A 25,942-nucleotide genomic window follows, 5' to 3' on the forward strand; every position below is an offset into this window, starting at 1 on the left:
ACACATTCACGCACACACTCATACACTACGGACAATTTAGCCTACCCAATTCACCTGTACCACATGTCTTTGGACTGTGGTGGAAACCGGAGCACCCGGAGGAAACTCACGCAAACGCAGGATATATATTAACATTTGTGTAATAAATGAATTATATTTTGGGCTTTAAAAAAAAGAAAAAAAAAACATGTAAGAAGTTTCATTTTAAGGGGCGAAAGAAGGTTATAGTATTTGATAAAAGATTATGAGGGTAAACTATTTAGTACAAAAAAAATTAAGTGCACAGTGCAAATACATCATAGCAAGCACTGCTATTTATTCATTCATTCATTTTCATTCAGCTTAGTACGTTTATTCATCAGGGGTCGCCACAGTGGAATGAACTGATACTTATCCAGCCTATTTTTAAAAAAGCGGATACCCTTCCAGTTGCAACCCGGTACTTGGAAACACCCATTCACTCACACATGCACACACATACACTTCGGACAATTAAGTTTATCAATTCCCCTATAGCGCACGTGTTTGGACTGTGGGGGAAACTTGAGTACTCGGAGGAAACCCATATGAACACGGAGAACATTCAAACTCCACACAGAAATGCCAACTAGCCCAGCCGGGACTTGAACCAGTGAAGGAATTTTTACTCATCACTACTATCATCACTATCATCAGATCAGAACCTGCTGAAAGCTACATATTAAAAACACATTTTGACAAGTTTTTCATTTTCATACAAAATATTCATTGTCCTGTTCTGGAATGCACATGTGATCTCACTTATGACAGCCATACACTCATCTTGGTCTTCTGGTGGCAAAGAGTCTAAGATACTGAGAAATCTGATGTGCTGCAAACTCTCATACAGATGTTTGTGTGCCCTCATGCTGCGGCTATAGTGAGTGATGACCACTCAACACTCCATTGACCCTAGAGCAACAACTTTTAAATCGATGAGTATATCTTGCAGCCCTGCTTCTCCAAATATGCCGAGGTAGGACATGCATGTGTTCAACTCACCTAATCTAATCACTACATGCTGAGTAAATTAATCATCTTTTCAGCGAGCTTGCTGAGCTTTGGCATACAGTATATACATTAGCTTGATCAAACAATAATACTATGATCCTTCCTCACTAAACAGTTACACAGAGACACAATGATTTAGGTGTCTGCCTCTGGGCCCTTATGCAAGATAAATGATGGTTGTGGCATATAGAGATCACTTTTAGGTTCAAATCATCTGGAATGTCATACTTAATGGGCCAGTGCTGGTTCTTCAGTTGGACAAAAAAATCCATGAAATTAGGTTGAACAGTTCAAATGTCACAACAGATTTTGCTGCAGTAATATTTAAATCACCAGCGACCTTCTTGCTGTGAGGCAACAACGCTAACCACTGAGCCACCGTGTCGCCTCAACACTACTATTTAAATATACAAATTAAAACAGCACATTTTTATTACATAGTGACTTTAAAGTTTGGAACATTTGGTCAGACAATAAACTGAAACAATGTTAAATGTTTTTTTTTATTAAGTTCTTGCAAAAATTTATTAAATTAAATTATTTCTCTTTATTTCTCTCTTCTCTTTATCTTTGTATTTCACTGTATACTCACTACCAGGCAAACTGAATACATTTACAGTATAAACAGAACACATCTGTGCAACATGCCAGTCAACTGCAAAACATATGTGCCTATTGCTACTTACTGTAAGTAGTATGCAACATGTACAGTAATGAAAATAAACTAAATGTAGTAAAATAGAGTATACAAGTTCTTCTTTATATAGAAAACAAGCGTTACATGGAGCCAATCGTTTAAAGAATTATTAACATTATTATTAATATTTTTTTCGACAGCATTTCTTAGAAATCGCGTACTGCGCCTTTAAGGTGACATTTGAATTTGGCGGCGTGGTGGCGTTGCTGTGGTTACCTGCATTCTAAAATAGAATAGCTGCGTCCCAAATGGCACACTATACACTATGCACTCATGCACTATGTACTTATGCACTTACACACTCAACAGGATAGTATATGTATGTCGTGGCGTCCCAAATGGCACACTAATGTGTTTTTACTAAACGGAAATTCAAACCGTTTCCCTGATGACGTTTGACGGTTGCCAAATCAGTGAAATAAACGACCGAATTATCAGATAATACCTGCCGTGAGTATTGCCGCATTCACCATCGGGAGGCGCTAAAATCACTCTCGTAGGAGAATTTTGCTTTCACCATCCAAAATAAATAAAGTTATTCAACATGTGCGTCTGATAGCTCCGCCCCTTCCGCTACGTAAGCAAATCTGCGGTCATTGAGTGCGTGAAGTGTCCATCATTACACACTTCAATTTAGCGGCTGAATGAGTGCATCATCCGGGTAATTAAAGTGCACTTATTATTTTTAGAGTTTTCAGTGTGAACACACTACTTACACTATTTATACTACAAAATGGCGTAGAATAGTGCATAAGTATGCGATTTGGGACGCAGCTAATGTGTTCCATGACGTGAAACTGTAGTGGGTTCCCGAGACTTCAGCGTCTGCCCGTCTTTGACATAAACGGTTTGTAAAGTTCTTTATAAAAGTATAATTTTGGATTGTTATATAGCTGTTTCAACGTGTTTTCGGTCACTGAGCCGAAATATGTTTGTATATTTCCCTCTGTCATATACTTTTTGGTTGTTTGATTAACGTTAGTTTTTTTCAGATCCTTTAGTTAGACTATAGTGATTGTCCACCTTTCGGATTGTGAATAACTTCATATATTTTTTATTCTGGTTTGTGTATTATCGTCTTTAGTATTGTAGATAGTCGTTTGTTGTGTTGTCAGGTTGGTGGACGGATATACAAGTGGGTGATTCTGTAATTACAGGTAACATTTGGTGTCCAAAAACATCATTATTTCAGCTTTTTAAAACAAGGGTTAGATTTTTAATTGTTTATAAATGTTTTACTTATTTTCATAGATCACACAATCGCACATGTTAAAACGTTTTAAATTGCCAACATTCACACATTGGTTAATTTAAAAACATTGTAATCTTGATTTTATTAGTACCATGTGCTCTTTGCAAGTGAACTTTTTGGCTACAAACTTGTTAAATTGACTGACAGTCATGTACCTGTGAGATTAAGAGAGCTTATTAAGGTCAAGTTGTTTTTTTATTCACACATTCATTCTGTGACAACTTGTGACACATTCCCTATATTGTTTACCATAGCACTTTGAATATTTGGTCTGAAATAACCTGCAAGTGTGACGAAACAATATTAACACTGTTTATTTGACAGTGAACAATGTTGTACTTTGATAGTCACTGGCTGCTAATATGATTTTGCTATATAGAGTTTGCAAATAATGTCCGAATGTGTGAATATAAAACCAACTTTACCTCTATAGAGAGTTTGTGGGTCTCTCTGTGAAATGTAATGTGTGATGTGTGAAATGTAAAGTCTGTAATCTATGAGAAAGAAAAGGGTTTTTCTTGATATGTTTTTTTTTAATTTCTACACATTACCAAAATTTTGCGTAATAGTTGACAAACAATACAATTAAAATCAGTTTTTCCTTAAAAGTAAAAAACAAAAGTGCTTGGAAAGCACTGAATTTTTACTAAATTGCTAAATTGAATATGTTTTCAATAAGATACTTAAATGAATTGGTGTTTAAAAAGAGTTTATTTACATAACCTATGTGCATGTACCCACAATTATAGAATCACCCAAATATAATTATTTTGCTTGTGTATTCTTTATATTTAGTTTGTATATGCATGTATTTTTTTTTACATTTGCAATTTAACCCATTGATTTTGGTAATGAACACACAAGAATCAACAGAAGGAGACTCAAAATGGGAATGCTGGAAATAACTTGAATAGCTGGAGCTCAGCAATCCAGTAAAACTGTTGGTATTGTCTTTGTTGCTTGCAGTGTGGAGTGGAGCATGCAGAAAAACAAGGGACTTACACACCCCAGCAATGACAGGAGACTCATGGTTGGGTATTCCTGTATGAATGGATGGATAGATGGATGGATGGATAGATTAATGCATTGATGGATGGATGGCTGGATGGTAAATAGATGTCCTTCCAAGAGAAGGGGGTGGTGGTGGGCATATATTGCTAGATAGGTGTCTTCTCTGTGGCAGTAATTTGCATTACAGGTAATGAACAAACAACAGGCAGAAGAAGGAGACTCAGAAGGGGAACGTTGGATATTTATTTGAAGAATGCCGGAGGTAGGGCTATGTTAGTTTTGTCTTTTGCAGATTGGAGTGGAGCATGTGGAGAAACAAGGGAATCAAACACCTCAGAAATGATAAGAAACTGATGGTCAGGTATTACTTATTTACGGTAGATGTACTTCCAAGATGAAAGGGGTGCTAGTGGTCATAGTTAGATGTCTTCTCTGTAGAAGATGTTTTTGCAGGTATTGGACACACAACAGGCAGAGGAAGGAGACTCACCAGGGGGAGGTGAAGATGACTTGAGGAGTGCTGGAGAATAGCTTTGGCATTGCTGGATCTTGGACAACAGGTAGGGCTCTGTTAATGCTGTATTTGTTTTAGAGAGCAAGTTGAACAGATTGAACAATTGAGTTATCATCCAAAGAATGTTGTATTAAGATTAATTATTGACTTGAAATAATTCTCTATGGCAGAATGGCATGGGACACATGGAGAAACAAGAAAACACATCTTGACAGTTACAAGGACATTGTAAAAATGAGATACTGGCTTGAAGTAGTAAGTTTCATCAAATTAACTTTTTTAAACATTTACTTACATTTTATTAAACTGACTTAAACATATATAGCTTGATATTTTTACTGCATAAAACATTACACTGAAAGAAACATTTAACTGAAGTTAAAGTAATAAGTTGATGCAACTTAAAACTTTATGTAACTTTTAAACAGTAAGTAAGCTGGAGCTCACCAAGCATATAAAGCTGTTAATCTTTTCTTTTGCAGATTGAAGTGGATCTTACAGAGAAAAAAGGGAATCACACACCTAAGCAATGACAGGAAACTCATGGTTGAGTTAGGTATTTTCTGGATGGATGGATGGATGGATGGATGGATGGATGGATGGATAGATAGATAGATAGATAGATAGATAGATAGATAGATAGATAGATAGATAGATAGATAGATAGATAGTAGGGGTGGGACAAAATATCAATATGCCGATATATCGATATATTTTTGGCTGCGATAAATTATCTCTACTCTGGTGCCAAGTATCGATATTTGTCTAAATGTACAAAAGATCTAAATTAGTCAATGAGACTTAGGGAGTACTCACATGTACAGTGCACATGTACTATGTACAGTTGCCTTGAACATGGCCAAAGCACGCTTGTCCCCCCTCCTGTCTTCCCTGACGGCCCGCACTAACATTACATTCGGGCCTGGGCACGCTTACGTCATTGATGATGTAAGCTCAGTGGAGATTTCTTTAGTTATATCGTTTAAGTTGTTTGATATGCAGTGACACACGATCAAATATTTCGCCGAACAGACCAGCCACTTTTGATGCTCATAAACAATTATAAAGTCCTTATGCTGCAGGAATTAGGAGGTTTGCTTAAGGTGCAGCTGTCGTGCAGTGAGGGGTTTGCGTCTTTAATAAACTACAACAGTTTGCGTTCATTGAATAGTACAAATGATTAATTAATCCATATAAAACAGTCCCTTAAAAGTCACGTCTCGCTTTCAGTTTCGGGCTCAGGCTCGTTTTGCTCTCACACACAGGCGTACCACGCCAATGCCCAAGTGGACTGTGCTCTGGCACACCTCTTCCAACAAGGCCAGGGCCGGCCAAGTGAACCATGCCTGAGCCCGATTCACTTCCCAACTGATTGAACTTCCCAAATGATCTGAGAAAGGGGCCTGGGCACAGTTTGGATAGCATAGTGTGAGTACGCCCTTAGACTGATGGCAGCATTTAATGTCTTTGCCTGCAGTACACCAAGCCTCCACCAGGCACTTTCTGTAATTGCGGATCAACAATACTTTATGGTCTGTTTCCACTGAGTGGTACAGTACGGTACGGGTAGTACGGGTCACCTTTATCAGGCTTGTGTTTCCACTGCCAAAAGGTTCCCTTTTGTTAGGGAGGGTGTACGACAGACAGTTTCAGTCAACGTCATTATCGCTAGTGGAAAGTGGAGAGGGAGAGGAGGGGTTTGTAGGTTGCGGGGCGACCATTAACTGTTTTATTTATGGAGAAAATTATTAAGTGCTGCAGTGTTTAGGTGCTCTGTGTTTGTTCATGGAAATTAGTCTACTGAAACATGTTAATATTCAATACAAGCTGAAGCTGATCGGCCAGTTATTGGCACGTAACTTGCGGAGCGCTCGCAAAATTTATTCTCTAGGTGAGTTAGGAAGGCGCGAGTGCATCACGCCACTTGTGTGTGCATTGGAAACAATGAATTTGCACGAACACTGGAAAAAACGCGATATGCGCACCGCCCCTAAAAGACTGCAGTCATTTGCAATCTCCTGCAGTTGATCTTTTTGCACAGCCATGGTGGATTCACCTTGTTTGTTGACAAATGTGTGGCAGATCCATTCTTTTGCAGTTCGCGGGTCCTTCACTGGGCCTTTTCCCCTCAGCAAAGAAACTTTTTTAAGACGTCTGTTTCTTTGGGTGCTTAAGTTACTGAGATGTAAGCGAGAAAATATGGTGATTTTTCAAAATAAAACACTTTTCAAAATAAAAGAGTTCAGACTCAGATAATAAATAAAATGGAAATAATTAATAATTTTTTGTGATCCATGTACCGGTACCAGTCCACGGCCTGGTGAAAAAAAAGTAGTGCCACTGCTTTTTAGACGCATGCATGCTTTTAAACCACAGACAGAATCTCAGGCATACGGATACATTCTTCTGTCTAAGCTTGGCCAAAATATTTGTGTTTCAGACATCCTAGCTCTCCTGAAATCTTCCGCAAGTTTCTCTCTCACAGACCTGTTTTCACATTGCTAAAGAGATCACACGTGCCAGCGGTCAGTGCTGTAAGACTTCATAAAGGAATTATTTGATTCTGCCAAAACGTATATTAGATAAAGATATAAATAGGACATGAACATATCAATTAAAGGGCCTTGCATTTATTTATCCATTACACCCCTTGGGAAAGTCTTACAGATGATATTATGAAAACTTTGGCTAAAAATATTAGAGAAAAAAAGCGGATAAAAATCACTTTTTAAATTGATGACTAAACAACTAATGTTCTCGACCGTAATAAGTGTCTTAAGTTTACAGAAAACTAGAAAGCAATAAACAGCTATTTTGAAAGTGCTTTTCTCAGTGTGTATCCCAAAAAAACTGAGATGCTGCTGCTATGACTAATTAAGAGACGTGCCCTTTTCAGTCACAAACTGCTCACTGCACATCAGCATTTTACGCTTGTTTGGCAGCTGTGTGCTTGTTCTACATTGTTGTGTTGCAATTTTATATAATATTCTGCTTACAAAAAAATGTATCATAACTTTCTAAAGCATTTTTTTCATTCATTTAGAAATGTTGTGATATACTGTGGATGGTTTTCATGTGATATATTGCAGAATTGCTGATATTGTGATATATCAATATCGGCAAAATATCATGATAATAAAGTATCATGAGTTAACCTGTGATTCCCACCTCTAATGGATAGATTAATGGATGGTAAATAGATGTCCTTCTTAAAGGAAGATATGCCGATATATTGTGAAATATCTGGCTGCAATATCTATACTTTGGCACCAAGTATCAATATTTGTCTAAATGTACAAAAGATTAATTAATCAATTAGGCTTACGCTGACTACAGCAGTTTATGGCTTTGGCTGCAGTACACCCAGCTGCCACCAGGCATTCCCGTAATTCCGGATCAACAATACATTAGAGAAGCACCAGCATCATTTAAACATTAGTTACGTATGTAACCTTGGTTTTGTGAATTCCGGATGACAGCCAGAGATGGTGTTTATACAGTGGATAATCGCAGCACCAGCTGGATAGGTTGAGGAACAATGTACCAACAAAGTCACATGGTTATGCAAGCTGAACTGAGGTATATAGTCTGCCACAGCTGAGCGCCCCACCAAGATTACATACGTAACCAATGTTTTGTTTAATTTCTCCAGACCACCAGAGACAGTGATTACACGGTATATGACGCATGCCAGCAAGGTCACGAGAAAAAAACTCACGAGTAAGTGGGAATTTATTTAAGTTATTGAAACATTTGATGGAATCAGCTTAAACAGCTTGCAAAATCATCTGGGACTTAGAATAGCCGCATTTCCACTATCGCGCCTAATGTGCTGAAATACTTAACACTTTCCTTTAACACTTTTCTATTAAGTGTCATATAGCCTATAAGGAAAAATGTATATGTTTCAGGTCTCTTCAGAGCATTTAGGCTGAATGTTTGACAGCGTCTATCTAAATGAGGATGTTATAAAATACATTTTCTACCGAGTTATTACCGGAGAATTTCTGTGGTGTTATATTATGGATGGTGCACTCCCTGCGGTGGCGAGACCACTCGATGTTCGATACCAACAGTCGGTTGGCGAGTAAATGAATATGATGAATTAGAACTCACAGGCCTGTCACCTGTGCGTATAGACCAATGACTGTAAAAAATATGGACGGCGCAACAGCCCCTTTTCCCATTGAACGCCTCGAGGGCAAAACGCCTGCTTGACGGGCACAAACTGTCGCAAAAAGACTGCTGAAATTGGAGCCTTGACATGCGCAGAAGGACTGTCTGATGGAGCCAGAGGAGGAGCCGCGAAAATGAGCGGAGTCGAGCTTCCAACCAAACGCTTTATGTAAAATCAACCACGCCCCCCGAACTGCTCAGCATGCGTTTGCTGTCATATCAACACAAATGGATGTAATAACGTTAACAAATATGAGGGTTTTATATATTCAATCGCGCCAGCTCCGGGCCGCAGCGCATAACCTACTCGCGGCGTCACAGGCTGATTCCGGCTCGCATGCGGCAGCGCCGGCTCGCTCGGCCGCCGCATCTGGCTTGATTGACTCAGGCTGGAATCGGGCAGTGAGTCCAGGCATCCGGAGTAGGGCTAGCAGGGGTAGTCAGTCTGAGCTCTGAGGGGAGTAGTCTCCGGCAGGCGAGAATCTAGCCGGAACTGGCCCGAGTGTGTTTTGCTATCTGGGTGGTTAGGCGTGTATCAGCAAACTAATAAAGCCCGGAAAAAGCCCTGACCTTAGCGAAACAGTGTTCCACCAGGATCATGTATGTCAGAAACTATAGTTTACTGCTGAACTCATTTTATCATGGTAAAATAACAAAGAAATTGAATAATAACACTTCAGTCTTCTGCTGAAGCTCAGACGCGCTGCTTTGAGAAACTGTCAATCACAACTGTTAATCACGATGACACGCCCATCATTAAATTACTGCTAAAAACAAACTGTTTACAAAAATGAAGATCTGCACCTATTTCAGCACAATAACCAGTGCCTTAATCGACCAGAACCATCTTTCGGGACATTTTATTGCAAGTGTAATAATTTTTTTTATTTGGGCTCAAGTCTCCTTCATTAACACGGAGGAGGCGGGCTTTATGACTTGTACTGCAGCCAGCCCCCAGGGGGCGATCTAACGGCCGAGACCTTCACTCAAACGCAGGCTTGCGGCACACTTGGTATAGACATATAATATACTGCTGTATAGTCACGTGTCATTTGTTTGTGTCGGTTGTCTTCATTTTAATGGTTTCGTGATGATGCCATGGTGTGCTTTATCTGCCTGAGTTTTGCTGTAGTGGGCGTGTTGTGTGATGTTTGATTCGGGGGACGTTCTGGGGGCGGGGTTTGCATGACGCGCTGCAAGCTACTAGCCCGACAGTGGAAATGCGACATGATTTCGGCCTTACTCCCGGGTGATTGGCCCGGCCCGATAAAAGCCCTGGCTCGCACTGGCCCGACAGTGGAAATGCGGCTAATCAGTACATTTACATGGACACACTCTGATTTTAATATGATTTAGACAATACTCTGATTAAGAGCCTACCATGTAAACATAGATTTTTGATTACCTCATAAGACCACAGATACCCGGGTCACGAAATGTGAAGGTTTTTTCTTTCCATTCGGTGTGCGTTGTCAAATTCCACTAAAACAACACTCCATCATCAGTCCTTACTTCATCCTCGCATCCAATACCTTTTGTCACGGGCATAAACAACATGTTGCTGAATGAAAGTGAAACTGCCAAACTGCGGTTAAAGTCGAAAAATTTAAAATGAAACACCCGAAATTACATGAAACTCAGGAGAAAATGTGGATAGCCTGGTGACGCAATGATGTTAATCAATCCATGTATAATAACATGTAATACAAAATCATAAAAGCAACATTCAAAAAGCAACTCAAACAAACACCTTAATCATATTATTGTCTTATTCAGATTAAGGCAAAAAATTAGATCACTGATGTCCATTTAAACGTAGTCACAGTCAATTATAGCCTTTCCACAGGTTAGTATTACACTATTGTTATGTTAATTGTGTAAAACTCAGCCTGATGAGGCTTCATAAAGTTCATGCTTACCGAGTTTTATTCGTGGGTTCTTCACCTGGTCTGTTAAATCTACAAGATAGAAGAGTCCAACTCAACTTCTGTTGTTATTCGGCATAATCTCTGCATGAATTCACAGACTACTCTCATGCGTCTCTCTCATGCATCTCTCTCGCTTCACTTCTTATTCCTTTTTTTTTATTTCCCCTCCGCACACAAGATAATGCAAGAGTAGAATTTTACTTTACTTAAACACATTTATAACTCTTACAGTTGCATAATACAAATATTAAATTCATGTTAACAAACAAATGATCAAATACATGATGTAACAAAATGAATGATCCTAGATTGTTAATTACACGGAAAAGGGCCCAACCATCGTCCAAAGATGACAAAAAATTGTCACAACTCAGGAGGATGAAAAAATTTGTTGCTCTTATTAGAAAAGCTGCACCCGACGATGAGAATAACTCAATGACCAAATCCAAATGTGAGAAAGTAAAAGAGGCGGGGCTCTGAGCTGCGGCAAATTATATACCTCAGCTAAGCTTGCATCACTATGGGATTTTGTTGGTATATTATTCCTCGAAATAATATACCAACTGGTGCTCTAACTGGTGCTGGTGCTCTAATTATGCACTTTGTAAACCCCCGTCTCTGGCGGTCAGGAGGAATGAAAAAGAACCACAGACAGATGAGCCATTGAAATTGTGAATATCTTAGGCATAAGCATACTTTCTTCTGCCTAAGCTGGACCAAGATATTCATTTAACCTTTTTTAAAGCACTTGACCACCAAAGAGCAGACCAAAGAGCTATACAATAAAATGACTTCACAAAACTACACAAGACTTATAAGAGAAAACAAAACCCATACGCAAGATATAAGATACGTAAACACTATTTAAAACAAATATCAAATCAACTGTTCATGGTTTTTGAACAAAGACAATGAAGCAGCCTGCCTATTGTAAAGAGGCAGAGAATTCCATAATCTCAGTGCAGCCACAGCAAATGCTTGGTCTCCTGAGCGTGCACTTGGCAATAGACACTCTAAAAAGCAACTGATCTGCTGATCTAAGAGCAAGAAGGTATGTAGGGGTAGTTCTGATTAAAATGGAGAGGTAGAACCTCCTATATTTTTAAAAGTAAACAAAAGAGTAACATTTTTCCCTCCAGGGGAACTTCGACATGTCTCTTCACACTTTGGGAGTGTATGTAAAATGCCACAACAGCTGTGCCAATCGTGCCCCTAATGTGAAGTTTGCCAAGCATCACCAAGACCGCATCCTTCCAACATCTTTTTAATTAACATTATATGGTAATAATTTAAAAAGAAATTAGATTGGGAGTCATAAAAGTAATTTTACCTAGCTAATCGTAGTCTAGAAATTTTAAATTATGTCAGTACCTTGAAAAAGCAAATCCCTAAAGATGGAGGACGCTGTGTTCGCCACCTGTAAGACACGGGTTCACCTGAGAAGGGGGAACACTCCATGGCTGATTACATATATGAGATTGCCAATGGGGATTGTGCACGCAGGTAGACCAAGCGGGCATACCAGACATACTGGGTCAGGCACCCGGCTCGGATAGGTTGGGTGCTGGGGGCCATGAATGAACTCTCTAGGAAAGTTCCAATCTCAGGAAAATCGCTCCAAAATACTATCAACACATCACTGCAAAGACGCGTGGGGACCAGACTTTAGTTCATTGCTATTTCCCGTTCCGTGATGCATAAAAATCCCTCCCCCGTCCACCGTTTGGCAAATCAGATCACTCTTCTGTTCTGCTCTTGCCTGCTTACAGGCAGAAACTAAAATGGGAACCACCCACCCCCAGGATGGAGCTGGACAGACCAATCGGATTACATACTTCAAGACTGTTTTGATCACATGGACTGGGATATGTTCCGGGCAGCATGTGATGACGACATTGACGCGTACACAGACACAGACACAGTCACGTGCACACTGCGCGCCCCGCGGCCAAAACTGAAACCGCCATCACACTCCCTGTTTCTGTAGCAGACGTAACAAGAGCTTTATGACGCGTGAACATCCGGAAAGCTACGGGCCCACATGGCATCCCTGGATGTGTACTTAAAGCATGCGCACACCAGCTAGCGGGAGTTTTCACGGACATCTTTAACCTCTCGCTCTCTCTGTCTGTGATTCCCACATGCTTTAAGACAGCGACTATTGTGCCCATACCTAAATCAGCTAAAATCACATGCTTAAATGACTGGCATCCGATTGCTCTGATACCCAACTTCAGCAAGTGCTTTGAGAAGCTGATTAAAAAGCACATCTGCTCTGTACTGCCCGCTCACACTGAACCTCTGCAATTTGCATACAGAAATAAGCGTTCCACTGATGATGCAATTGCTTTCACCTTGACACTGCTCTGTCTCACCTGGAAAACAAAAACACATATGTAAGAATGCTGTTTGTGGTCTAGAGCTCAGCATTCAACACCATAGTGCCTGCCAAGCTGGTGGTGAAGCTCCAAGATCTGGGTTTACACAGCTCACTGTGCAACTGGATCCTGGACTTCCTGTGAAGTAGACACCAGGTGGTCAGAATGTACCACATTACATCATCCACACTCATCCTCAACACTGGTGGCTCATCCTCCACAGGGCTATGTTCTCAGCCCACTCCTGTACTCCCTGTACACACATGACTATACAGCCAAACACAGCTCCAACGTCATCTTTAAATTTGCTGATGACACAAGGGTGGTGGGCCTAATCACAGATAATGATGAGACGGCCTACAGAAAGGAGGTGCACACTCTAACGCAGTGGTGTGAGGAAAACCACCTCTCACTCAACATCAGCAAAACCAAGGAGCTGGTGGTAAATTTCAGGAGAGAGAAAAGAGGACACGAGACACCAGTGGAGAGAGTCAGCACTTTTAAGTTTCTTGGAGTACACATCGCTGAGAATTTGACATGGACTGCCCACACAAACGCAGTCCTGAGGAAGGCACAACAACGCCTCTCCTTCCTTAGGCGTCTCAGGAGGTTTGGAATGAGCCCCCAAATCCTCCACTCGTTCTACACCTGCACTGTGGAGAGCATCCTGTCTGGCTGTATCACCACCTGGTATGGAAACAGCACCAGCAGCAATCGCAAAGGCCTACATAGGATTGTGCGAACTGCTGGACACGTAGTAGGAGGTGAGCTTCCCTCCCTCCAGGACGTTTACACCAGGCGGTGCATTAGGAAAGCCAAGAGAATTATCAGTGACTCCAGCCACCCAAGTCATAGACTTTTCTCTTTGCTACCCTCATGCAGACGATTCCGCTGCATCCGGTCACGCACCACCCTGCTGAAGGAAAGTTTCTTCCCTCAGACTATCAGGCTGAAGAACACTTAACACACCTCACACAGACTCTTCCATACCCCTAACTGCACACCATCAATATGTAGCATGCACTGCACTTTAACCAATCCATACTTAAAACAATACTGCCTACAACTATGTGGACACCTATTCATTGTACATATCACTGTCAAGTTTACATTGTCGTTGTATTTGCTCTGTCTGTATTTTGTACTGTCTGGAGCCAGCACCTAAGCTTTTCACTCATCATAGCACACGTGCTGCTGATGATGTGACAATAAAGTGATTTGATTTGATTTGATTAGGGTTCGCCAAACGTAAAAAACTCATTTAAGCAAAGCAGGATAAGCACATACTGTATATCGCCATGTTAAGGGGGCAAGCGTTTTTGACACCGAGCTTAGCTTCCACTCGATTGACTAGGGTTACCCAGCAATTGAAAGGAAACGGGCTCCACTTAAAGACTATATTAAATCTTGTAAATGTCTCAGGTGTCGCCCAGCTGTACAGAATCTGAGAGGTGCTGCATACTCACACCCAAAAGGAGACAGAGCTCTTTTAACTGTGCTCTCACTCCTGGGGGACACGGCTCACCCTGGCGCAGCAAAGAGAGGGCGATATCATCAAGTGGGCCAACCTTTGCTTTGATACAGCACTGCTTTTCTGCCGACCATCACAGAAAAAGAGCTGCTTAGAGACGTATGCTCTACGTGCAGTCACATTAAACAATGAAAGGGCCGGGACTGCCTCATCCGCAGGCAGGACTTGCAGGTTCACTAAATGTTAAAAAAGGGCAATAAGAACCTTAGGCACAGAATTGGTGTAAAAGAAGGGGACTAGGGCTGGGAAGATTAATCTTATATCAGCCCACACATCACTATCTAGTCAGTCCGGCAGTGAAACCGGGAAGCAAGCTATCTCCAACCCCACTACCGAAGCAGCCCAGGAAGTGCAGTCATCATGTCTGACTCAAGAACTGTGACCACGTATTGCACACCGTAGGATGGTAGCGAGCCCAGTCTTTCATCTAAACATGACCGCTCATCCTCCGATGTCACCATGGGCATCTGATCTCCAGTGTCATCAGGCGGAGGCATTGGCATTACGGGGGATAACTGACTTGGATAGGGTGAACTGAACTTGAAGCTTGGACAGGGTGGACGGTGGAGGAGTGGGGAATCCGTGGGCCCAGAGGTGACGGATAAACTCCCACTGTGAGCCTCAGATCTTCCCGCATGCTAACCACTTTCACAGGAAAAAAAGGGGGTGACTTGCAAGCTGTGATCTCAGCTGGGCAACAGACATACTAGAGGTGTAAACCTGCACTGGTTTCACGGTTAAGTTATAATTATCATGCCATCGATTTGGTTTAATTTGATATCTCGTTGCATCACGGTGTATTGATGATGCTTTTCATACACAGTTTTATAATTTCTTCAAAGCACAATTTTTGTATTAAAATGTATAAATGTGGAGAAAAAGGGGAGAAAACTTGCTTTGCAGACTTGCGCTCTTGTCTGGATCCAGAAGTACTGCTGTAACAGCGGATAGAAGAGGAAACTCATGTCAGCAGGTTAAATGGGCTTTCATGTTCTCAATCACAGTGAAATAGGGGCTTCTGCTGTAAGTGTCAGTGAAAGACTGTCCAGCAAACACACACACACTGAAATTGGGCACAGTTTCTATGTTAAGTAGTTGGAGCATTTTAAATACTTGCTCTCGCCCCCCTCACCATAGTAAGCTGTGGTGACATAGCGCATATGAGATAAATGACGTTAGTACATAATAACCGGTTATGATTATCACTCAACTGATACCGAATTGTCCGCAATGCATCAAAGAAACCATTTATTTTGACATCCCTAAGACATACCCTCACAGTGAGAGCATGAGCTGTCCACGAGCAGCACATCAACATGTTGGACACTCAGACCTGTGATGCAGTACCCATGCCCATCACCCAGAGATAGGAACCACCACATCCAGAAAGCCACAGTCAGAGTAGTTTATTGAAAAAGACGTGCTGCCTGACTATGTCGCTCTCTTCAGGGAAATCTGCTCTTTTATTATACTACTCTTTTAGAAGTACCCAGCAAATAGCCCAGGGACAGGAGAATCACCCAGTTTGACCGCCAATGCTTGCATCATCAACCACACTGGATACATGAAGCTTGATCTCTCAGGATTCAGCTTAGCAGTTGTTATCTCTTCAGTTGCTCTGTGAGGCTCTAAAGCGAAAATCAAACTGCTCACTCGGCATGCGCTGGTTAAATACTCTACTGATAATTAATCACTGGCACCTGCGAAGCCGAGATCTTCCAACTCAATGGCATTCATTGGCCCGTTTTCTTACTCTTCAAAGTGATTGGTCGTCTGGCTAACTTCTAAAGTGTGAAGACATGTTGAAATTCCCTTGATAAGGAACTATTTAATTCTGCCAAAATGTATATTAGGTGAAGGTATTAATAGGACATAAACATATTTTGAAGGGCCTTGCTTTTATTTAACTATTACAGACCTTGGGGAAGTCTTGTAGATGATATAAAAAACTTTGAAAATTTTAGAGAAAAAAAAAATGTAAAAAAATACTTTTTTTATTTGATGACTAGATAACGTTCGAGGTTACTAAAGTAACCCTTCGTTCCCCGAGGAGGGGAACTTCAGCACTATAAGTGGATTTGATGTTCTAAATCCACGTATGGGAGGATTCGGTTCAGAAGCCGCTCGTCTGAAAGAGTATTGAACGGGCCAATGAAAGCAATGAATTGGCAGCGCAAGCTTGCGCAGGTGTGCTGCATCTCCAATTAACTGAGCATATAAGCACACCTGGCGCCAGCAAACGATATCCTTTTTAAGCTGAAGAGACTTTTAACAGCTAAGGGACAGTCATTATGGCGACGGAGTATAGTGCTTCCGTTCCCCTCCTCGGGGAACGAAGGGTTACTTTAGTAACCTTGAACGTTCCCTTTCGGGGGGAACTTCAGCACTATAAGTGGATTTGATGTTCTAAATCCACGTATGGGAGCCCATTGAAAGCGCCACAATGACTGCACCTTACCAACACCCACCATGAGAGGGCAGTCAGGCAAGCGTGACGCACCCAATCATGGGAGGCGCGGTCCTCCAACGTGCCCTTGGCCCTAACTTATCCCCACTTCAAAAGAAGCTTTACGGAATAGGTATATTTTTTGGGGGAGTTGCTAGCGTCTAGATAATTCTAGGAATATACGACCGTACGTTGGGAAGCGTGCCATCCCAGTAGGGAGGACGCTGCGGAGACCATCCGCACCCAATAGGGAGACAAATGGAATTACATATGGACTAACCCTGAGAAGGGGGAGTGCGCATAAGAAGGTGGTTAGCGGATAGGGAAAGCACGGGTCCACCCAGGGGGGGGAACTTGACCGTGGCGGAAAAGCATATGGGGATCACCAGCGGGGATCGGCCATAGCAGGCACCTGAACCCAAAAACGCGGGCTGACCAGCGGGCAGACCTAACGTAGTGGGCCAGCGAGTGACTCCTCCGCTGAGTCAGTGCTGGGGGCCTCGGAGGAATCTGCAGGGCTCACTGAATGGGGAACTATACTGACAGACAGGAGGGTGCACATCTCTCCGTGTTATGGAAAAAAGGCACCGCAAGCGTGCTACAACACCCATCGAGTTGTTTCCTCAAACCGGCTCCACTCGCAGATTGTAAAACCTTGCAAATGTGTAGGGTGTCGCCCAGCCCGCAGCTCTACAAATGTCTGTTAAGAAGCGCCGCGCGCACACGCCCAAGAGGATGCAACGCTCCGAGTGGAGTGCGCACACACTCCCGGGGGGCGCGGCTGACCTCTGCTCAAATAAGCACATGAAATGGCCTTCACAATCCAGTGGGAAAAACATTGTTTAGACACGGCACTTCCCTGCTGCCGTCCGCCATAACAGACAAAGAGCTGCTCAGAAGATCTAAGTACTGAGTACGGTCCACATAAATGCGCAAGGCGCGACTGGACAAGTAAAGAAAGGGCTGGGTCTGCCTCCTCCGGGGGCAGCGCTTGCAGGGTTACTACCTGATCTCTAAAGGGAGTGGTAGGAACTTTGGGCACATAACCCGGGCAGGGTCTCAGGATAACGTGAGAAAATCCGGCCCGAATTCCAGGCACGAGTCACGGAGCGAAATGCCTCCAGGTCCTCGACCCTCTTAATGGAGGCCAACGCGACCAGCAGAGCTGTCTTCAGGGACAGAAATCTTAAGGATACTGAATCCAGCGGCTCGAAGGGATCAAATCGCAAGCTCATGAGAACGAGGGCGAAATCCCAAGAGGGCGTGAGAGGGGGGCGAGTTGGATTAATTCGCCTAGCGCCTTTGAGGAACCGAATGATGAGGTTATGCTTTCCCACGGTGCCGCCAGCCTCCGCATCAAGGTGAGCAGAGATGGCGGCAACGTAAACCTTGAGAGTGAAGGGCGACAGCCTGCTATCCAGCTTCTCTGAAGGAAAGAGAGCACAACACTGATCTGGCAAGATCGGGGGGTCTTCTCTGCGAGAGACACACCATTCAGTGAATAGACTCCACTTCAGGGCATAGGCGCGCCTCGTGGAGGGGGCTCTAGCCTGAGTGATGGTATCAACCACCGAGAGCGGCAGGTTACCTAAGTCTTCCTCGCATCTATGGACCACACGTGGAGGTTCCAGAGATCGGGGCGAGGGTGCCAGATGGTGCCTTGTCCCTGAGAAAGTAGGCCTCTCTCAAAGGGATCTGCCATGGGAGGGCCGTCGCGAGGAGGGAGAGCTCTGATATCCAGGTCTGGTTGGGCCAGAGGGGTGCAACTAACAGAACCTGCTCCTCGTCCTCCCTGACCTTGCACAGTAACTGCGCGATCAGGCTCACTGGGGGAAACGCATACTTGCGTATGCCCCGAGGCCAGCTGTGGGCAAGTGCATCCATGCCGAGCGAGCCCTCGGTCAGGGAATAAAACAACTGGCAATGAGCGTTCTCGGGGGAAGCGAACAGATCAATCTGGGCCTCCCCGAATCGCGCCCATATCAGCTGGACAGACTCGGGGTGGAGTCTCCATTCTCCAGATTGAATCTGCTGCCGTGAGAGCACATCAGCTGCACGGTTAAGCATACCTGGGATGTGAACGGCGCGCAGCGACTTCAGCCGCGGGTGACTCCAGAGGAGCAGACGGCGGACGAGCTGAGACATGCAGCGAGAGCGCATACCCCCCATGCGGTTGATATACGCTGCCGTACTGTCCGTCCTGACCAGCACGTGTTGCTGCTCCAGCACAGGAGAAAAACGGCGGAGAGCAAGAAACACTGCCAACAGCTCTAGGCGATTGATATGCCAATGCAGCTGGGCACCTACCGCAGCTGCATACCCGCGACACACGGCTCCCCAGCCTGTGCTGGAAGCATCTGTTGAGACAACAACATGACTGGACGCCTGTCCCAGAGGCACACCGGCCTGCAGGAACGAGGGGTCGATCCAGGGGCTGAGGGTGCGGCGACACAACGCAGTAACAGAGACTCGGTGTGTGCCCGCATGCCATGCGCGTCTTGGAACTCGATCTTGAAGCCAGTGCTGAAGTGGTCTCATATGGAGCAGTCCGAGCGGCGTGACAGCCACAGCAGAAGCCATATGCCCCAGGAGCCTCTGAAAATATTTCAGGGGGACCACTATATGCTGTCGAGCTCCCTCAGACAGTTCAGCAGCAGGCTCTCCAGAGAGGCGCGCTACCATGGTGACCGAGTCCAGCTCCATTCCGAGAAAAGAGATCCTCTGCACCGGGGCGAGTTTGCTCTTTTCCCAGTTGACCTGCAACCCCAATCGGCGAAGATGCCGGAGCACCTCGTCTCTGTGCGCAGTCAATTACTCCCGAGAGTGGGCTAAAATCAGCCAATCGTCGAGATAATTGAGTACGCGGATGCCCGCGAGGCGAAGGGGCGCTAGGGCACCCTCCGCGAGTTTGGTGAAGACCCGCGGAGACAGAGAGAGCCCGAAGGGGAGGACCTTATACTGCCATGCTCGACCTTTGAACGCAAACCGCAGAAACTGACGGTGGCGTGGAAGAATGGAGACATGAAAATACGCGTCCTTCAGGTCTATGGCTGCAAACCAATCCTGAGGGCGGACGCATCGGAGGATGCGCTTCTGCGTAAGCATTCTGAACGACAGCTTGTGAAGGCAGCGATTCAAAACGCGCAGATCTAGGATTGGCCGTGACCCACCACTCTTTTTGGGTACGATGAAGTACAGGCTGTAAAACCCGCTCTCCATCTCGGCTGGAGGTACCGGCTCGATTGCACCCTTCGCCTGGAGGGCAGCAATCTCCTCTCGCAAGACAGGGGCGGACAGGGGATTGACCTTGGTGAATACACGCCCGTGAACTTGGGAGGCCGTTTCGAGAACTGCAGTTCGTAGCCGAGTCTGATCGTGCGTATGAGGCACCGCGAGGGGCTGGCCTGCGCTAACCAGGCAGGCAGAGCCCTCGCTAATGATGTCATCGCAGCAATCGTTGACGTACCCGCGGAGGGGCAGCGCGGAGCGGGTGTGCTAATCCGGGGAGCACGAGGGTCCCACAGAAGAGCTGGAGGAGAGCAATTCGCTCTGGCTCCGCACCCTGACTCCGGAGGGGGGGCTTGGGGGCTGGGAGAAGGGAGACCGTCCCCCCAGCGCCCGTGAGCCGCTGGCGGAGCATGCAAACCCTGCGAGCTGAGAGGCGGCGCGTCCCAGACTGGCAGGGCCTGCAGTGCTTGTGAGCCACTGGCGGAGTGCACCGAACCTACGAGCTAGAGAGCTGAGCTCAAACTGGCAGATTTCGGGCTGTCACCTCCGGGGAAGTGGAAAAGTGCCATTTCATGGCAGTAAAAGGTGCCGTTGGAAATGGCGCCCCGCCCTCCAGCGGGGAAAGAGCAAGTTCCCTCCTCTCCAGATGACCTGTCCCAGGGACGCTTCGCGGTCCGTTGCCGGACTTAGCGGCGTTCTGGGCAGGGGGAGTTGCCTGCTTCCGAGGTGCTCGACGCGCTCGCTACGCCAGAGGCGAGTGCGGGGGTGGTGCAGCTCTCGTAGGTGGGCGCCTTCGGTGAGGAGCAGGTATGGATGGCACGGCGGGCAAAGCAGGCTTACGGGGCTGCCGATTAGACATCACCCATCGGACTGCTCTCTCACTGCCTCGAATTCCTGGGTGAATTCGCAGACTGTGTCGCCGACCAGCTTGGGATATGGGCGAGTCAAGAAAGCGGACTTTGTCAACTTTGCGCATATCAACCAAGTTCTAGTTAGAGGTGGGGCTCCTGGACCACTAGTGTGGACATCGTCCTCCCCAAAGCACACGCAGCGGACTTAGTAGTCCGAAGAGCTTAGTCGGCTGCGGTGCGAAGCTCATAAGCCTGGGTTGGACCCACCCTCGTGCAGCTCGGCCAGTGCCTGCGCTTAGTAGCGCTGGTAGGTGGCTATCGCATGCAAGGCGGAAGCAGCCTGGTCCGTAGCTTGTAAGCTCTAGCTCCGAGGGAGCCAAACACTCACAGGCTTTGGATGAGAGACGAGGCAGACCCCGCCAAGAAGAGGCGCCGCGCGGATTAACCGCCATCGCACACTCAACCTGATGAATCGCCACATACCCCCTGGCCGCTCCACCACCAAGAGTGGTGAGGGTGGAGGGACACGCAGCACGAGCAGAAAAAAGGTGCTCTTTAAGACCGCGTGAGCCTACTGTGCGTCGCCGGGAAGAAGGGAACGCCCCTCTAGTCGGTCCGGCCGCGGAGCTGGGGGATAAACCATCTCCAACCCACGGCCGAAGCAGCCCGGGAAAGCACGGCTAAAACGTCCGTTTCAGTATCTGTTTTGACAGCGCTCACCTGCCCGAAGGGGGCGAGCGGGTCCGGATCATCGTCGGACAATGAAAGCCCACCCTCCGATGCCGCGGAGGACATCTGATCTCCGGTGTCAGCAAACGTGAGAGCTACCATCTGATTAGACGGATCACTCCCAGCGCCCGAAGCTTGGATGGAGCGCTTGGAGGAGCGAGAGGTCCGCGAGCCCTTAGGCGGCGGATTATCTTTCGCTGGAACCCTCAGATCTGCCCGAGCGCCTGCTGCAGAGCAGGAGGCGACTGGGGTGGCTCGCTCTCTCACGAAAGTTAGCCGCGATCTCAACTGCGCGACGGTCATGGCATCGTAGTGACGACATGAACCGCCCCCGAGCACCACATTAACATGCTGGACCCCCAAACATGTAATGCAGTGATCGTGCCCATCATCCGGAGCCAGGAAACCCCCGCAACCAGAAACGCACAGTCGGAGCGCCGTCCTGAAAAGGACGTGCTGCACGACTGTGTTGCTCTTTTAGGATGCTTTGCAACAATACGCACCACTCTGGAGGACCGGACCCAAAGGGACGCCAGGCAAGGGAGAAACCCAGCTCGACCATCTGCCGCTGTGTGGACTCGCTCTGGACCGGGAGACACTCGTTCGCTCGAAGTGGCTGTAGATCAGCAGGAGGAACCCTCATGAACTCGATCAGAAAAGTCTCTGAAGCGAAAAGGATAGCGTTTGCTGGCGCCAGGTGTGCTTATATGCTCAGTTAATTGGAGATGCAGCACACCTGCGCAAGCTTGCGCTGCCAATTCATAGCTTTCATTGGCCCGTTCAATACTCTTTCAGACGAGTGGCTTCTGAACCGAATCCTCCCATACGTGGATTTAGAACATCAAATCCACTTATAGTCCTGAAGTTCCCCCCGAAGGGGAACTAATGTTCTCTACTGGTGGAGACATTGTAAGTGCTCAGAGGATTATGAGCATTGAGATCAGTTACTGTTCTTGAAGAAAAAATATTAATCAAGTGGTAATGCATGATTTTGCATGATTAAAAATAAACCAGGGCCAAGCATAAAAAACATCAAATAAGTTGGCCAAGTTTTAATAAGTATCTTAAGTTTACAGAAAACTAGAAAGCAATAAACAGCTATTTTGACAGTGCTTTCCTAAATGTATATTCCACAAAAATGAGATGCTGCTGCTATGACTAATTAAGAGACGTGCCCTTTTCAGTCACAAACTGCTCACTTCACATCAGCATTTTATGCTTGTTTAAAAGCTGTGTGCTTGTTCTACATTGTTGCAATTCTATAAAACATGCTGTTAAAAAAATAAATGCATCTTATTATTTTTTGACAATTTTTTTTTTAAATTTTGTTTACAAATATCGTGGATGGTTTTCTTGTAATATATATTGCAAAATCGTTGATAATGTTGATAACAATTTCAGGGGCAAAATATTCTGATAATATTGTGTCATGAGTTGTTAACCTGTGATTCCCACCCCTAATTAAAAGATTAATGGATGAATTGTACAAAGATGTCCTTCCAAGTGGAAGGGGGTGGTGGTGGGCATAGATTGTTAGATAGATGTCTTCTCTGTGGAAGTTGTTTATTTTGCAGATAATGAACACACAACAGGCAAAAGAAGGAGACCTAAAAGAGGAATGGTGAAGATTTATTTGAAGAATGCTGGAGAACAGCTTGTGAATGGCTGGAGCTCAGTCAGCAGGTAGAGCTCTTTTAGTCTTCGTCTTTTGCAGATTGGAGTGAAGCATGTGGAGAAACAAGAGATTCAACCACCTCAACAATGACAGGAAATTCATGGTTGGGTCAGGCATTTCCTGGTAGAGTGGATGGTTGGATGGTAAATAGATGTCTTACTAAAAGGAAGGGAATGGTAATGGGCATATATTGGTAAATAGATGTCTTCTTTGTGACAGGCAGAAGAACGAGACTTACAAGGGGAATTGTGGCGATATGTTTTGGAGATATGCTTGAAGAGCTGGAGCTCAGCAAAATGGTTGAGCTATGTTAGTCTTGCCTTTGTGTTTTACAGACTGAAGTGGATCGTGTGGAGAAACAAGAGAATCACACACCTCAGCAATGACTGGAAACTCAAGGTTGGGTTAGGTATTTCTTGGATGGATGAATAGATAGATGAATGAATGGATGGATGGGTGGTAAATAGATGTCCTTCCAAGACGAAGGAGGTGGTGGTGGGCATAGATTGTTAGATGTCTTCTCTGTGGCAGTTGTTTATATTGCAGGTAATGAACAAACAACAGGCAAAAAAAGAGACTCACAAAAGGAATGGTGGAGGTAAATTTAAAGAATGCTAGAGAACATCTTGGGAATTTCTGGAGCTCAGCCAGCAGGTAAAGCTTTTTAGGTCTTATATTTGTCTTTTGCAGATAGGAGTGTATCATGTGGAGAAACAAGGGGATCACGCACCTCAGAAGTGTCAGGAAACTCATGGTTGGGTCAGGCATTTCCTGGCTGGATGGATGGATGAATAGATGGTACATAGATGTCTTTCCGCGAGGAAGGGGGTAGTGGTGGGCATATATTGTTAAATAGATGTCTTCTCTGTGACAGTTGTTAGATTTTTTTTAGGTACCGAATAAACACCCAACAGGCAGGAGAACGAGACTCACAAAGGGAACGTTGGCGATGACTTTAAGAATGCTAGAGAATATCTTGGTCATTGCTGGAGTTTAGATATCAGGTAGAGCTTTGTTGGTGCTCTTTTTGCTTCAAGTGTAGCAGAAAAAGACTCATAATGGGAACTGTGGAGATATGCTTGAAGAGCTGGAGCTTAGCAAAATGGTTGAACTATGTTAGTCTTGCCTTTGTGTTTTGTAGACTGAAGTGGATCATGTGGAGAAACAAGAGCATCACACACCTCAGCAATGACTGGAAACTCATGGTTGGGTTAGGTATTTCCTGGCTGGATAAATGGATAGATGAATGAATGGATGCATGGTAAATAGATGTCCTTCCAAGAAGAAAGGGGGTGGTGGTGGGTGTAGATTGTTAGTTGTCTTCTCTGTGGCAGTTGTTTATATTGCAGGTGATGAACACACAACAGGCAGAAGATGGAGACACAAATGAACGGTGGGGATAAATTTGAAGAACGCTGAAGAACATCTTGTGAAATGATGGAGCTCAGTCAGCAGGTAGAGCTCTTTTAGTTTTATCTTTGTCTTTTGCAGATTGGAGTGTATCATGTGGAGAAACAAAAGGATAAAGCACTTCAGAAATGACAGGAAACTCATGGTTGGGTCAGGTATTTCCTGGATGGGTGGATGGATGGATGGTAAATAGATGTCCTTCCAAGAGGAAGGGGGTGGTGGCGGGCATAGATTGTTAGATGTCTTCTCTGTGGCAGTTATTTATATTGCAGGTATTGTACACAAAACAAGCAGAAGAAGGAGACTCACAAGAGGAACGGTGGAGATAAATTTGAGGATTGCTGGAGAACAGCTTGGGAATTGCTGGAGCTCAGTCAGCAGGTAGAGCTCTTTTAGTCTTATCTTTGTCTTTTGCAGATTGGAGCGGATCATGTGTAGAAACAAGGGAATTAAGCACCTCAAAATGACAGGAAACTCATGGTTGGGTCAGGCATTTCCTGGGTGGCTGGCTGGATGGATGAAAGGATGGTAAAAAGATGTCCTTCCAAGAGGAAGAGGGTAGTGGTGGGCATATATTGTTCAATAGATGTCTTCTCTGTGACAGTTGTTTAATTTTCAGGTAATGGACACACAACAGGCAGGAGAACAAGACTCACAAAGGAAACAGTGGCGATAACTTGAAGAATGCTAAAGAATAGCTTGGCCATTTGCGGAGTTTAGATATCAAGTAGAGCTTTGTTGGTGCTGTTTTTGCTTTGAATTTAGTAGAAGAAGACTCATAATGGGAACCGTGGAGATATGCTTGAAGAGCTGGAGCTCAGCAAAGTAGTTGAGCTACAGTATGTTAGTTTTGCCTTTGTGTTTTGCAGACTGAAGTGGGTCATGTGGGGAAACAAGAGCATCACACACCTCAGTAATGACTGGAAACTCGTGGTTGGGTTAGGTATTTCCTGGATGGATGAATGGATAGATTTATGAAAGGATGGATGATAAATAGATGTCCTTCCAAGAGGAAGGGGGTGGTGGTGGGCATAGATTGTTAGATGTCTTCTCTGTGGCAGTTGTTTATATTGCAGGTGATGAACAC

At 44.8% G+C, this 25,942-nt stretch overlaps 1 protein-coding gene and 1 long non-coding RNA gene across 7 annotated transcripts in view; one reads left to right on the forward strand and one right to left on the reverse strand.

Moving 5' to 3' along the window:
* Window positions 1–25,942, reverse strand: part of LOC101882573 (protein NSUN7) — a 54,277-nt gene that overhangs the window by 5,556 nt on the left and 22,779 nt on the right. The gene's annotated exons all lie outside the window — the stretch shown is intronic.
* LOC137495487 (uncharacterized) lies at window positions 2,503–24,099 on the forward strand. Of its 3 annotated transcripts, XR_015476540.1 has the most exons (9): window positions 2,503–2,883; window positions 3,945–4,008; window positions 4,177–4,345; window positions 4,431–4,549; window positions 4,674–4,758; window positions 4,986–5,059; window positions 23,330–23,598; window positions 23,665–23,844; window positions 23,977–24,099. It is a non-coding gene; the product is annotated as an uncharacterized LOC137495487 (long non-coding RNA). The 3 variants fall into 3 exon arrangements; XR_015476539.1 differs by lacking the exons at window positions 23,330–23,598; window positions 23,665–23,844; window positions 23,977–24,099 and adding an exon at window positions 5,855–6,741 and having other exon boundaries at window positions 2,503–2,573; window positions 4,195–4,350; window positions 4,428–4,549; window positions 4,986–5,720; XR_015476541.1 differs by lacking the exons at window positions 23,330–23,598; window positions 23,665–23,844; window positions 23,977–24,099 and adding an exon at window positions 5,855–6,741 and having other exon boundaries at window positions 2,503–2,573; window positions 4,282–4,345; window positions 4,428–4,549; window positions 4,986–5,720.

The sequence above is a fragment of the Danio rerio genome, chromosome 1 (genome assembly GCF_052040795.2).
Source record: "Danio rerio strain M-AB ecotype USA chromosome 1, GRCz13ab, whole genome shotgun sequence".
NCBI lineage: Eukaryota > Metazoa > Chordata > Actinopteri > Cypriniformes > Danionidae > Danio > Danio rerio.